General features: G+C 36.3%; 1 pseudogene across 1 annotated transcript; it reads right to left on the reverse strand.

The window, feature by feature from the left end:
• Positions 1 to 9,723: 9,723 nt before the first annotated feature.
• On the reverse strand, positions 9,724 to 10,474 carry LOC308347093 (ribonuclease P protein subunit p29-like; annotated as a pseudogene). Its single transcript has one exon. The product of its transcript is annotated as a ribonuclease P protein subunit p29-like (transcript).
• Positions 10,475 to 13,699: the final 3,225 nt, after the last annotated feature.

Genomic DNA, 13,699 nt, shown 5'->3' on the forward strand with positions numbered 1-13,699 from the left:
CTTTCCTGCTGTATTTTTACATTCTTTTAATTTTAAATGTTTTATGTTTTTATATTTCTGATGGGTTTTAGGTATGGCTGGATTTTAAGTCTATTCTGAAACCTCTGTCTTCTAATTAATGAATTTAACTCATTTATATTCAGTGTTAAGCTGATATTTTCAATTTTGGCCATTTTATTTTGTGCTGTCTACTTACCTTTCCTTTATTATGCTTTCTCTTTCTTAATTTCTTGATTGTTATTGAATTGAAAACATTTTGTTTATTCCTTTTTCCCTGCCTACTGGGTCAAAAGACAAAATGTACTCCATTACTGTTCCACTAATGGTAAATCTCAATGTTTTAACATTAGGCTAAATTTAATGAATATCTCTACTGCTGTCCCAAACAACTTAATTCTAAATACCACTCGACTAATTTACATGTTTTTGTGAGGTAAGTTTCATCTTGTTTTATACTCTTAATATGATGATTGATTATTTATACATAGTCACCCAATTATAAATTGTTACTTTTCCTTCTGGAGCGTCATTGGTATTTTTCCTATGTATATAGTCCATTTTTATGAAGTACCTCCTTTTTTCAGTGAGTGGCAATTCTTACTGAAAACGTCTTCAGTTTTCTGTCATTCTTGAATGATGGTTTAGCTGTTTATAAGTTTTAGATTTACAGTGGTTTTCTATGGACTTTTGGAGATGTTATTTGGATTCTGTTGGTGTTGGTAGAAAGTCTGCTGTCAGTCTGCCATTCCTTTGTAGGTAATCTGTCTTTTCTTTCTTGGCTGTTTTTCTTTTTTGGCTGTCTCAGTTTCATTAAGATAAATCTAGTGATTATTCTTCTTCCTTTTTAAAAAAAATCTTCCTCTGAACTTAAAGTGCTTTCTGAATATGATGATTTCTATACTTGATCAATTCTAGAAAATTGTCAGCTATTATCTTTTTAAATATTACTTCTCTTTCATCCATTTTCTAGGCTCTCCTAAAATCCTGTTAGACCAATTCTACCAATTTTCGGCCCTATTTTCTCTTATGCAATTTTTAAAATCTTTTCATCACTTCAGTTGATTAGGTAATTAGGTAAATAATTTATCTCTACATTCCAGACACTATTTCTCCCTTCAGCTGTTGAATTTGCTATTTAATATTAGCTAGTGAATTTTTAATTTAAATTATTATACTTTCAGGTTTAATTTTAGATGTTTTACTAGTTCTCTCTTCAAATTTTCCTGGCCATTTTTAATAAGATATTGATCTTTTCTCATATTTTAATTATTTAATTTTTAATATTTCTAAGCAATTTAAGCATATTTTGTTAGTTCTATCAATAATTTGTTATCTGAAGATCATAAAGACCTATACCTGTTATTTTTTTATCACATGAAATTTGCTTTTATATTGTTTTGTTATGTATTGCAATTTTGGGTTGTGAAGTCATTTTTTATTTAGAGGCAGAGATAGAGAGAGAGCATGCAAGCATGGGGGGAGGCAGAGGGAGAGGGAGAAAGAGAATCTTAACCAATGTGGGGCTTGATCTCGTGAGATCATGGCCTGAGCCAAAATCAAGAGTGGGATGCTTAACCACCTGAGCCACCCAAGCATACCATGAAGTAATTTTTAATGCAATTGTGTCTTATAGAAATCCACTGTTATCTGACTTTCATGTGTGTCACTTTAGAGATACTTTGTGGCTACTTCTGCCAGTTTTTCCAGCCCTGTCAAGATGAGGTCTTGGGAAGATGCATATTGAAGAATTCAAACTGAAACCCAAGCTATATATTTTAAAAGAAAAATGCCATATTTTATGCTGTAATTTTTGATTATTTTGTAGGTTTTGTTTTTATTTTACAGGTGTATCTCAGATGTATTGTGGCTTTAGTTCCAGATAACACAAAAAAGTGAATGTTACAATAAAGTGAGTCAAATGAATTTTTGGTTTCCCAGTGCATATGAAAGTTATGTTTACACTATACTGTGTCTATTATGTGTTCAATAATATTATGTCTCAAAAATGTCCATGTCTTAATTTGAAAACATTTTATTGCTAAAAATGCTAACCATCATCTGAGCTTTTAGTGAATCATCTTCTTTCTGGTGAAGGGTCTTACCTCAGTGTCAATGGTTGCTGACTAATCAAAGTGGTGGTTGCTGAAGGTTGGGGTGACTGTGGCAGTTTCTTAAAATAAGACAACCTTGAAGTTTGCTATGTCAATTGACTCTTCCTTTCATGAACAATATCTCTGTAGCATGTAATGCTGCTTAATAACATTTTATCCACAGTGAAGTTCTTTCAAATTTGGAAACCACTTTCTTTACACATCTATAAAAAGCAATTACTCATCCACTAAAGTTTTGTCATGATTGCAGGAATTTCAGTGACATCTTCAGGCTCCACTTCTAATTCAAGAATCTTTACCATTTCTACCACCTCAGCAGTTATTCCTCCACTGAAGTCTTGAACTTTCAACTTGTAAAAAAAAAAAAGGAATATCTATTAAGTACAGTATAATGAAGCACAACTAAGTGAGGTGTGCCTGTATTTGGTTTTCCCATATCACCAAAAGTGGAAATACTTTATTTTCTACCAAGAGTCAAAATAATCTTTTCATGGAATATAAGTCTAGTCCTAGAAATCCCCAGCTTAAAACTCTTCAGTGGTTTTATTTTTCTTTTCTAAGAATAGAATAGGATCTAAGATCATTAACATGTTCTTCAAGGCCCAAGTTAATCTGACCCATGACAATTTGCCAGTTTTATCTCAGTCGCTTTCCCCAACTTACTGCTCTTTGTGTGTTCCTCAAGAGTATCATGTTCCTTCCCAACTCTGAGCCTTTGCACATATTATTCCTTCTGCCAGAAAGCCTCTTCTCTGTCTAAGCCTCACTTAGAAAATGCCCACTTGTCTTTTTGGTCTCAGCTTGAATGTCTCTTCCTCAGAAAACTTTCTCTGAATGCCCTAGTCTCATAGCCAGTCAAGGTTATACTCCCATATTACTTACTTTCAGAGTACTCTGAGGATTTTCTTTAAGTATAATTAAATAATTTCTTTTTAATTTAATGGCTGTCCTCTCCACCTGAATAAGCTTTGTGTACATGAGATTGAGTCAGTCAGTTGTTCTGTTCATTCCTAACAGTTAGTACATTGCTTGTGTTGCAGAAGAAAATAAACAAAGCTTAGGATTGTGTTTTATGTTTTAAAACTGATAACCACATTTTTTATTTAATATAAATTTTCTACAAAGAGCTGTATCAGGAAATCAAATTGATGTCCCAAATATATTGAATTGCAAAACTTTCAGAGTGTGGAAGATAAAAAGCTTAATTGTAGGCAGGAAGATAACTGTTTAAATTTTTTAAGTAATGTATGTTAAATTTCATTGTTTCTGAACCAATAAGTCATAAACATAACAAACTATTACTGTTACACTAGCTATTGTTACCACTTTTTATTACTATTCATGTTTCTCAAATCTTGATATTCATAAAGAAATAAGAAACACATTTCATCAAAGACAAGCTGTAATAATGATACTACCATCTAATAAAATAAGTCCCCTTTTCTTTTCAGTGGCAGGAAACTTAAAGAAGTATGTTGCTTATAAGAAAGAACAGACCAGGGATACCTGGGTGGCTCAGTGGGTTAGGGCCTCTGTCTTCAGCTCAGGTTGTGATCCTGGGGTCCTGGGATTGAGCCCCGAATCAGGCTCTCTGCTCAGCAGGGAGCCTGCTTCCTCCTCTCTTTCTGCCTACTTGTGATCTCTGTCTGTCAAATAAATAAATAAAATCTTTAAAAAAAAAAAAAAAAGAAAGCACAGACCAGTCAAATTTCGTTAGCTAACCGAATTTAACCTCCTTAACACAGAGACATTTTATAAAAAGATAATCTGAATTAAACAAATACTGTTTAGTTCAAGTAATTATTTTCATTGTCTTACTTTTTTTTTCTCATTGTCTTACTTAAAGTTGATTTGGTTCTTAAAGGAAGATGAATATTTCTGCTTTTGTATTTTTTTCTTTCTCAAAGAAGGAGCTTATATCACTCTCTGCATGTGCCACATTATAGGTAGCAATAAATATATGCTGAATAAAATGATCAGTTAACAATCTGAATGCCATTTAATAATGATTTATTGAACTTTATTTTTTTAATGTGAACTATTGACTTTATTTTTTTTATTCTGTTCAGTTGTCCAACATATAGTATATCATTAGTTTTTGATATAGTGTTCAATGAATCATTAGTTGCATATAACATTATATGCAACATTAGTTGCATATAACCCAGTGCTTGGATATGGATAGAAGCAAGATGTCAGAGACAGACTTCAGGGTAGCAATTATGAAGTCAATAGCTAGGCTTGAGAAAAGCATTAGTGACAATATAGAATCTCTAAGGGCAGAAATGATATCTAATCAGGATGAACTTAAAAATGCTATGAATGAGATGCAGTCTAAACTGGATACTCTAACAGCCAGGGTAAATGAGGTAGAAGAATGAATTAGTGATCTAGGAGAGTCATTGAACTTTAAACTTTTTAAAGATATATTTTATACTCACAAGAGGCCATTAAAATGACTCTTCTTGGATTTTCCTTCCAACAAAAAAAATTTATATATATATATGTGTGTGTGTGTGTGTGCATACATATATATGTATACATATATATACACAATGTACATATATATACATTGCTTCTTTCTCTCTCTATGTGTGTGTGTATATATCCTTCTTGTAAAAAAAATATTCCCAAGACATTTTTTAGCACTGATTTGTATCTCTGACCTGAATTATTGTGAGAGCATCCCAGCGATATTTCTTACTTATCTCTGTTTTCTTCAACCACACCACCATGCCAATGTATCATATACCTTTCCAACATTTCTTTATTCAGAATTAATTAAATGAGTATTTACTGAGCATCTGTATGCCTGGTATTGCTCTAGGTTTTAAGGACTCAGGAGTAAACAAAACTAGTGCTTCCCTTTCCTCGTAGAACTTTCTTTCCCCAGGGTAGAGAGGAAACAAACGAACAATAAACACAAGTTCTATTGGTAGTTAGATAAACTGCTATAAAGATAACAAAGGAGAGAGAGAGAACAGAGTGTAATTTTATTTTGGCTGGGATTTTCAAAAAGACCTTTCTAAGGAGGTAGTGATATTTCGGCAAAAATTTAAATGAGGTGAGGGCATGAGGCATGAAAATATCTACAAAAGAGGGTTAGAAGCTGAGGATCACCAAGTACAAGGCCAGAGGTGAGTGCACGCTTGGTTTTCAAGAATAGTAGAGGCCAGTGTGGATGGAACATGAAGAGCTTGGAGATATTGGAAATGATGTTGGGGAAAATAGCCTAGAACCTGGTCATTTATAGCTTAATAGGTCATCAGAGGACTCCCAGTTTTATTCTAAGTGTGAAATGCAGCCAATGGAAGGTCAAAACAGGAAAATTACATGATTTGGTTTATATGATAGAATTCTAGCCTCTAAGTAAGGGAGTTGAAAGAGAACTGAAGTTATCCAAATGAGGGATAACAGTGGCATGGACTAGGATTGAGATAATAGTGGCAATAAGAAATGGTCATATTTGAGGACTACTTTGAATTTAGCTTCTACATCTACTGATGGACTAGGAGTCAAGGATTACTACTTTTAATTTTATCTGAGTGCCGTGAGGTGCTCTGAGGTGCTATGAAATCACTTCAAGGTATTATTAGTTTGGGATGCCTATTAGACATTCAGGTAGGGATATTGCTTAGGGCATTCAGTACAGGAGTTTGGAATTCAGGGGAGAGTTAAAGCTCAATATATAAATTTGGAAATCAGCAACATAAGTGGTATTGAAAAGCATACAATTAAGTGAGATATTTCAGGATAGTGTTTTCCAACCTTTTTTCATGTCATTGCCCACCCCCCAAAATATAATATCTGTACACTTGAAAAGGCAGACAAAGCTGCCTGAAGCTAGAGGTGATGAGTAAGAACCTGCAGGGATCACATCTTGGAAACATTTATAACCTGTGTGTTCACACTGGCTAGAACAATAATCAAAAAGCATGCCATGGTCACTCAAACATTTTTAGAGATCACAAAGTAGGAGAGGATTTAGCAAGAGACTAAGAAAAACTTGCTGGTGGAAAAACTAGGAGCAGGAGGCATCCTAGAGCCAAGAAAAGAAAGTGATTCAACAAGGAAGGAGAATCAACTAGTCAGCTGCTGCAGTAAGGTTGAATAAGATGAGGATCAAGAATTGACTACTACCTGTTTTTGAGATAAATGAACTAAGGCTCAGAGAGTTTTCTCAAGGTCAGGCATGGGCCCGAGAGTCTACATTTTAAATATGATTCCAGGTAATGCAGATCCTGATGGTTCATTGATCACATTGAGTATCAAGGCTCTTCTGGTTTTTTTCATATAAATATTCTTTTCATTTTTTAAATTTAATTCAATTAATTAGCATAAATTATTGGTTTCTGAGGTAGAGGTCAGTGATTCATCAGTCTTATATAATACCCAGTGCTCATTACGTCACATACCCTCCTTAAGGTCTGTCACCCAGTTACCCCATCCCCCACCCACCTCCCCTTCAGCAACCCTGCTTGTTTCCTATGATTAAGGGTCTCTTATGGTTTGTCTCCCTCTCTGATTTCATCTTGTTTTATTTTTTTCCTCTCTTTCCCTATGGTTCTGTTTTGTTTCTTAAATTCCACATGTAAATGAGATCATATGATAGTTGTCTTTTTCTGATTGGTTTATCTTGCTTAGCATAATACCATCTAGTCCCATCCACATCATTGCAAATTGCAAGATTTCTTTTTTTTTTTTTTTGATGGCTGAGTAGTAATCCTGTGTGTGTGTGTGTGTGTGTGTGTGTCTGTACACAACATCTTCTGTATCCATTCATCTGTCAATGTACATCTGGGCTCTTTCCATAGTTTGGCTCTTGTGGACATTGCTGCTATAAACACTGGGGTGCAGGTGCCCCTTTGGGTCACTACATTTGTATCTTTGGGGTAAATACCCAGTAGTGCAGTTGCTGGGGCATACAGTAGCTCTATCTTAAACTTTCTGAGCAACCTCCATACTGTTTTCCAGAGTGGCTGCACCAGCTTGCATTCCTACCAGCAGTGTAGGAGGGTTTCCCTTTATCAACATCCTCGCCGAATGTGTTGTTTCCTGACTTGTTAATTTTAGCCATTCTGACTGGTGTGAGGTGGTATCTTATTGAGGTTTTGATTTCTATTTCCCTGATGCCAGATGAGGTTGAGCATTTTTTCATGTGCCTGTTGGTCATTTCTATGTCTTCTTTGGAGAAATGTCTGTCCATGTCTTCTGCCCATTTCTTGATTGGATTATTTGTTCTTTGGTTGTTGAGTTTTATCAATTCTTTATAGATTTTGGATACTAGCCTTTTATCTGCTATGTCATTTGCAAATATCTTCTACTCTGTCAGTTGTCTTTTGGTTTTGTTAACTGTTTCCTTTGCTGTGCAAAAGGTTTCTACCTTGATGAAGTCACAATAGTTCATTTTTGTCTTTGTCTCCCTTGCCTTTATCAGATGTTGCTACAGCCAAGAAGAAAGAGGTTGTTGCCTGTGTTCTCTAGGATTTTGATGGATTCTTGTCTCACATTTAGGTCTTTCATCCATTTTGAGTCTATTTTGGTGTATGGTATAAGGAAATGGCACAGTTTCATTCTTCTACACGTGGCTGTCCAATTTTCCCAACACCATTTGTTGAAGAGACTATCTTTTTTCCTTTGGATTGTCTTTCCTGCTTTGTCCAATATTAGTTGACCATAGAGTTGAGAGTCCATTTCTGGGTTCTCTGTTTCTATTCCTTTGATCTATGTGTCTGGTTTTGTGCCAGTACCATCCTGCTCTTCCAGACCAAACCCTCCTGCCTAATTTTTTTCTTTAATTTTTAAATAGTAAATACATTTTTTAAATAAAATGGATTATTAGATTGGGCAAAATTCAGATTCATGGGAATATTAACAATTATTATTTTAGTCCAGTCATGAAAATGAAAGCCTTATTGGAATGGGTTCAAAAGAATATAGAAGACAAAGAGAGAGCAACAGTGCATTTAAGGAAATCTCTTGAGGAGTTTTACTATAAAGGTGAGCAGAGTAATAGAATAGTATCTGAACAGGGTTGTGTGAGGGTTTTTGTTTTCTAAAGACGCTATTATAACATGCTCATAGACTGAATAATAATCTATTGTAAAGGAAAATGTGATATTTCAGGAGAAAGAAGGGATAATTGTTAGGAGGTAAGTCCCAGAGTAGGTGAGAAAATCTTCATCTGCACAATTGGGTTACGTGGGTCCATGTACAACCAGTTTAGTCGGCTTTATATAGGGAAATGGACAATTAATCTTTCAACAGGCAGAATGGCAAAGACTATGAGAACAGACATAAGCTGGTTAGCAGATTTTTCAGCGGGAAAATGTTAGGAGGCTAAGGGACAATAAAGTATCCTCCAGACTGAAAAGGTACTTTAAGGCCAAAAAATGAAGAAAGCCACTCTCATACCATTGATACAGAGTTTTATTCAGGGTAACTCACTGATGGGGGTTGGATGGATGACAGACAGTCCAGGTCACTCTGCAGCTATTCTCCACTCTGGACCTTAATCCTCAGCTTTCATAGAGTGAGGGACATTGTGGTGGGGTCAAAAGATAGTTACCTAAAGTAGCACCTTCTGCAAATACACAACAACAAAAAAGAGAACTATAGGCCAATATCTCATGAACATAGATACAAAAATCCTCAAATATTAGCAAAGTACATACAACAAAATATTAAAAAGATCATTCACCGCAACCAGGTGGGATTTATTCCAGGGATGCAAGAATGGTTCAATATTCGCAAATCAATGTCATATATTACATCAACAAAACAATAAGAATCATATGATAATTACAATAGATGCAGAAAACCCATTTAACAACATACAACATCCAGTCATGATAAAAACTCTCAACAAAGTGGGGTTAGAGGGAACATTCTTTGACATAATAAAGTCATATACAAAAAGTCCACAGCTAACATCAAACTCAGTAGTGAAAAACTGAGAGCTTTTCCCCTAAGGTCAAGGACAAGACAATGATGTCCACTCCCACCACTTGTATTCAACAAAATACTGGAAGTTCTAGCTATAACAGTTAGACAAGAAAAAGAAGTAACATATATCCATACTGATAAAAAGTTAAACTGCTGCTTTCTACAGATAGCATGATACTATACATTAAAAAATCCTGAAACTTCACCAAAAAACTACTAGAAATAATAAATTAAGTAGCAGGATACAAAATTGACACTCAGAAATTAGAAGGGTTTTTGTGTGTGTGTGCCTACATGTGTGTTTTTTTATTACATAAACAATGGATTCATTACAGAACACTCAGGAGACACAGAAAAGGATGAAAAAGAGATAAGAACCTAATAATTCCACCAGTCAGGTCCACCTGTGCTGATCCTACAATGCTTTTCTCTCATGGGAGCAATACGTACCCGTCATAACCTAGAAGCATATACATCCCTCCATTCCCTGACTTATTTGCTCAGTACCACACATTTCTTCCCGGATGATGAATTGTTCTTAACTCTGTTGTTAATGGGTCAGGGGTGGTCTAGAACCAGAACCAGCCTGGCCATCTCTTGGCTGAGAGGCACTAAGTTGCCCCACAAGTCCTTGGGGTCACAAACAATCGTCTCCACAGCAAAGAGCTCACAGATCAACTGTTCCCTTTGCTTTGAATTTCTTGGCAGATCGCTAACTTGACAGAAGCTGGAATTTGTTTCCATAGATGTTGGAGATGAAGCTATCGATGTCCATTGTGTACGCACAGTTTAGCTTGGGGATAACCTTCAGGCGGTCTTTGGTGAGGATTTTGAAAATGTGCTTTGTTTCCTGTAGAAGGATTCCTGTAACACCCACATAGGAGGCGCATTCGGATTTTGTGACTGAAACAAGAGCCCCATGAAGATCTGCCTTTAAGAGCTTGGCCTGAATCATCTGTGGCTGCGTGTCTGGGTTGAGACCACTGCACAGGTCCTGGTGGTACTGTTTTCAGAGTTCTCATAGAGGGAGAGAAGACCGTATCTCTGCTGCTCTGGCTTAATGTCAAAAAGGTGCAGCTCCCTCCTCTGCCTGAAAGAAAGGTCTTTGGACTTTTTTTTTCCTTCTCTTTTCTCTTCTGGTGAGTGGAGTACTCCAAGACCACAGTCTTGCGTTGCAGTTAGTCCTCGCAGGTTTGCTGGCTCATGTGGGGCATGCTGCACTTCAGGAAGACCCTCGTGGAGGCCTTCGCCTGCTGGGCTCCCAGAAAATTAGCATCAAACTCTGGCCACTTTCTGAGAAAATGCATGGTGGATCACACGCTTCAGTATCGGGCCGCTTCCGGTGCGTTCTGATGACGTTTCCTGGGGGCGACCCTCACTCTTTACCTTTCTTCACTTTTCTCTGCAGCCTTGGCCATCAAAACTTCTCTCATCAAAGTCCCGCGTGGAAGGACATCTCACGCCTGAGCTCAGGGAGCCGCACCAAGTCGCCAGACTGAGATGCTCCAACTCTCAGCGAGGGTTGCAGATTGCGGGCCCCAGTAGTGTTTCAATACACTACGCAAAGTGACAAAAAGAGAGCTCCATTTACAATTGCGCCAAAAAGGTTAAAACACCTAGGAGTAAAGTTAATCAATGGGGTAAAATACCTGTACTTCAAAAACTATAAAACACTGATGAAAGAAATTGAAGATGATATAAACAAATGGAGATATAGTTCATGCTTTTGGATTATTAAAGTTATTATTGTCAAAATGTCCTTATTAACCAAAGCAATCTACAGTCACTGCAATTCTTATCAAAACACAAACAGCATCTTTCACAAAACTAGAACAAATAATACTAAAATTTATATCGAACCACAGAAGACCCTGCATAGGCAAAGCAATTTTGAGAAAAAAGAACAAAGCTGGAGGTATCACAATACCAGATTTCAAGATATACTACAAAGCTTTAGTAATAAAAACAGTATGGTATTGGCACAAAAATGGACACAGACCATCAATAAAACAGAATAGAGACCCTAGAAATAAACCCATGATTACATGGTTAATTAATTAATGACAAAAGAAGCAAAAAATACAATAGAGAAAAAAAACAGTGTTTTCAACAAATGATGCTGGGAAAACTGGAAAGCTACATGTAAAAAATGAAACTGGACCACTACTGGGTATTTACCAAAAAAAAAAAAAAGAAGAAGAAGAAAACACTAATTTGAAAAGATACATGCACCCTTGTGTTTATTGCAGCATTATTTACGATAACCAGGATATGGAAGCAACCTAAGTATCCATCAGCAAATGAATAGATAAGGAAAATGTGGTACATATATGTATGTATACACAATGGAATAGTATACAGCCATAAGAAAGGATAAGATTGTGCCATTAGAGACAATATGGATGGACCCAGAGGGTATTATACTAAGGGAGATAGGTCAGACTGAGAAAGAAAAATACCATATGAGGGGCACCTGGGTGGCTCAGTGGGTTAAAGCCTCTGCCTTCAGCTCAGGTCATGATCTCAGGGTCCTGGGATCGAGCTCCGCATTGGACTCTCTGCTCAGTGGGGAGCCTGCTTCCTCTCTCTCTCTGCCTACTTGTGATCGCTGTCTGTCAAATAAATAAATAAAAAATCTTTAAAAAAAATGCCATATGACTCTACATATAAATAGAATCTAAGAATGAATAAACAAAAGGCAGAATCAGAACTCTAAGTATAGAAAATAAACTCAATGTTGCCAGAAGGGAGGGTGTGGGATGTTAGGTAAAATGGATGAAGGGGAGAGGAAGATACAGGCCTCCACTTACGGATCAATGAATTCAAAACCCCCATGGAATCAAAGAATTGTTAAATTCAGAGTGTTTGAGGAACTGAGTTAAAATATAGGAGGTGTGGTACTCTATAGAGAGTTGCATGCTTGCTATTATGGGTGTTATGGACTGAATGTGTCCTCCCCCCAAATTCGTGTGGGGTGGTGTCAGGTGACGGGGCCTTTGAGAGGTAATCAGGTCTTAAGAGTGCTGTCCTCATGAATGGCATAAGTGTAACTGAAAAGAGACTCAAGAGAGATGGTTTTTCTCTCAGCCATGTGCAATGAGAGAACGTCTACAAACGGGGAAGGTGGGCAGGGCGCCTGACGTGGTGCTCCATCCCAGGACCCTGGGATCATGACCTGAGCTGAAGGCAGAAGCTTTAAACCACTGAGCCACCCAGGCGCCCCTTGTTTACCAATTCTAAACACACACACACATGCTTATAAAAGCTAATTTTTGTTTATATAATTAAAACTACTTAAGGACATTTTTAATCAATTATATCTCCTTTTATTACAATAGGTGATAAATAGGTATAATTATTCTGTTATAATGTAATAGTATGCATATAATATTAAATGTACTGTGAAGTGAAAATATGATTTCACAGTTTTACAACTTTTTCCCTACATAAGCATATTTTACTGTTTTAACTTTGCTGAAAAGATTTATTTTAAGATGTACCCATTTTATTTTTAAATGTGCCCTTGTATTTCATGTTTCTTTTTCTGCTTAGTGATACTTAATCTTCTTATTATAAACCTTTTATGTGATTTGTATGCATATTACTGCTTTTCAAAGTTGATGAGCTGTTCTCATATTCTTTCAAACACACATAATAGATTGATTTTCAAATTCCCAAATGTTATAAATAATTATTTCTAAAGAATTCTATGTGAAATTAAAGTTTTTCTCTGGAAAACAGATGAATTCTAGCTTACTTAAGGTTCTCAAAACTTGTCAACTAATTCCTGTGAATACGTTAATAGAGTATAACAAAGACTTTGAGGGTGGCACTAAGAGTCAGTGTATGCAGGTTATTTTATAGTTCTGGGGTAAGAATTAAGTTACAGTTAAAATTCATTGCTTTTAAAGTCGTACACAAGTTGAGACTGTATGGCCATTCAGTGTGGTCTCCGGAGTCAGGCTGCCTGGGTTCAAATCCTAGCTTTACCACTTAAAAGAAATGTGACCTTGAGTGAGTTATTTAAGCTGTCTATGGCAGAAACTATTGTTCCTTAAACAAAAACATTCTCTACCTATTCTCCTCTGCCTTTTTCTCTTGACAGGACTTTCACACCCCTACAGAAGCCTAGAATACCGACTATTCTCCTGGCTACCCTCGAAGTTAGGTATTGGCCTGTGATCCAATCCTGTCCAATGGGATGTGAAGAAAGTCTGCCAGAAATATTCTAGGACAGGTTTTCCTTGCTTTTAAATAGAGAATGGGAGGCAATGCAATTCTTTTTTGGCAAATATTGTTCTTTTTCTCTGTGGCAGCCAATTTGTGAACTATGAAAAGACAAGCCCAAGGGCCAACCTGAGAGGGACAAAGCAGAAAGAGCTTGGGTCCTTGATGATATCCCTAAGCCACTGGGAAAATCCAGGAAGTTTTTATCAGAGTTCCTGTTATGTTAGACAGGAAAATTTCATTATTTAATCCATATCTAATTGTATATTCTGTTACTTGCTCATAAAAGTATCTTAATATACTCTCCAATTCAATGTGGGATAGATACAATGAAAGCAGATAACCTGGTCTTGTTTTTAATTTCAAGAGAAAGTTTTCAACACTGTACCACTATGCATGATGACATTTATAAGTTT

Source organism: Martes martes, assembly GCF_963455335.1.
Source record: "Martes martes genome assembly, chromosome: 8".
Classification (NCBI taxonomy): domain Eukaryota; kingdom Metazoa; phylum Chordata; class Mammalia; order Carnivora; family Mustelidae; genus Martes; species Martes martes.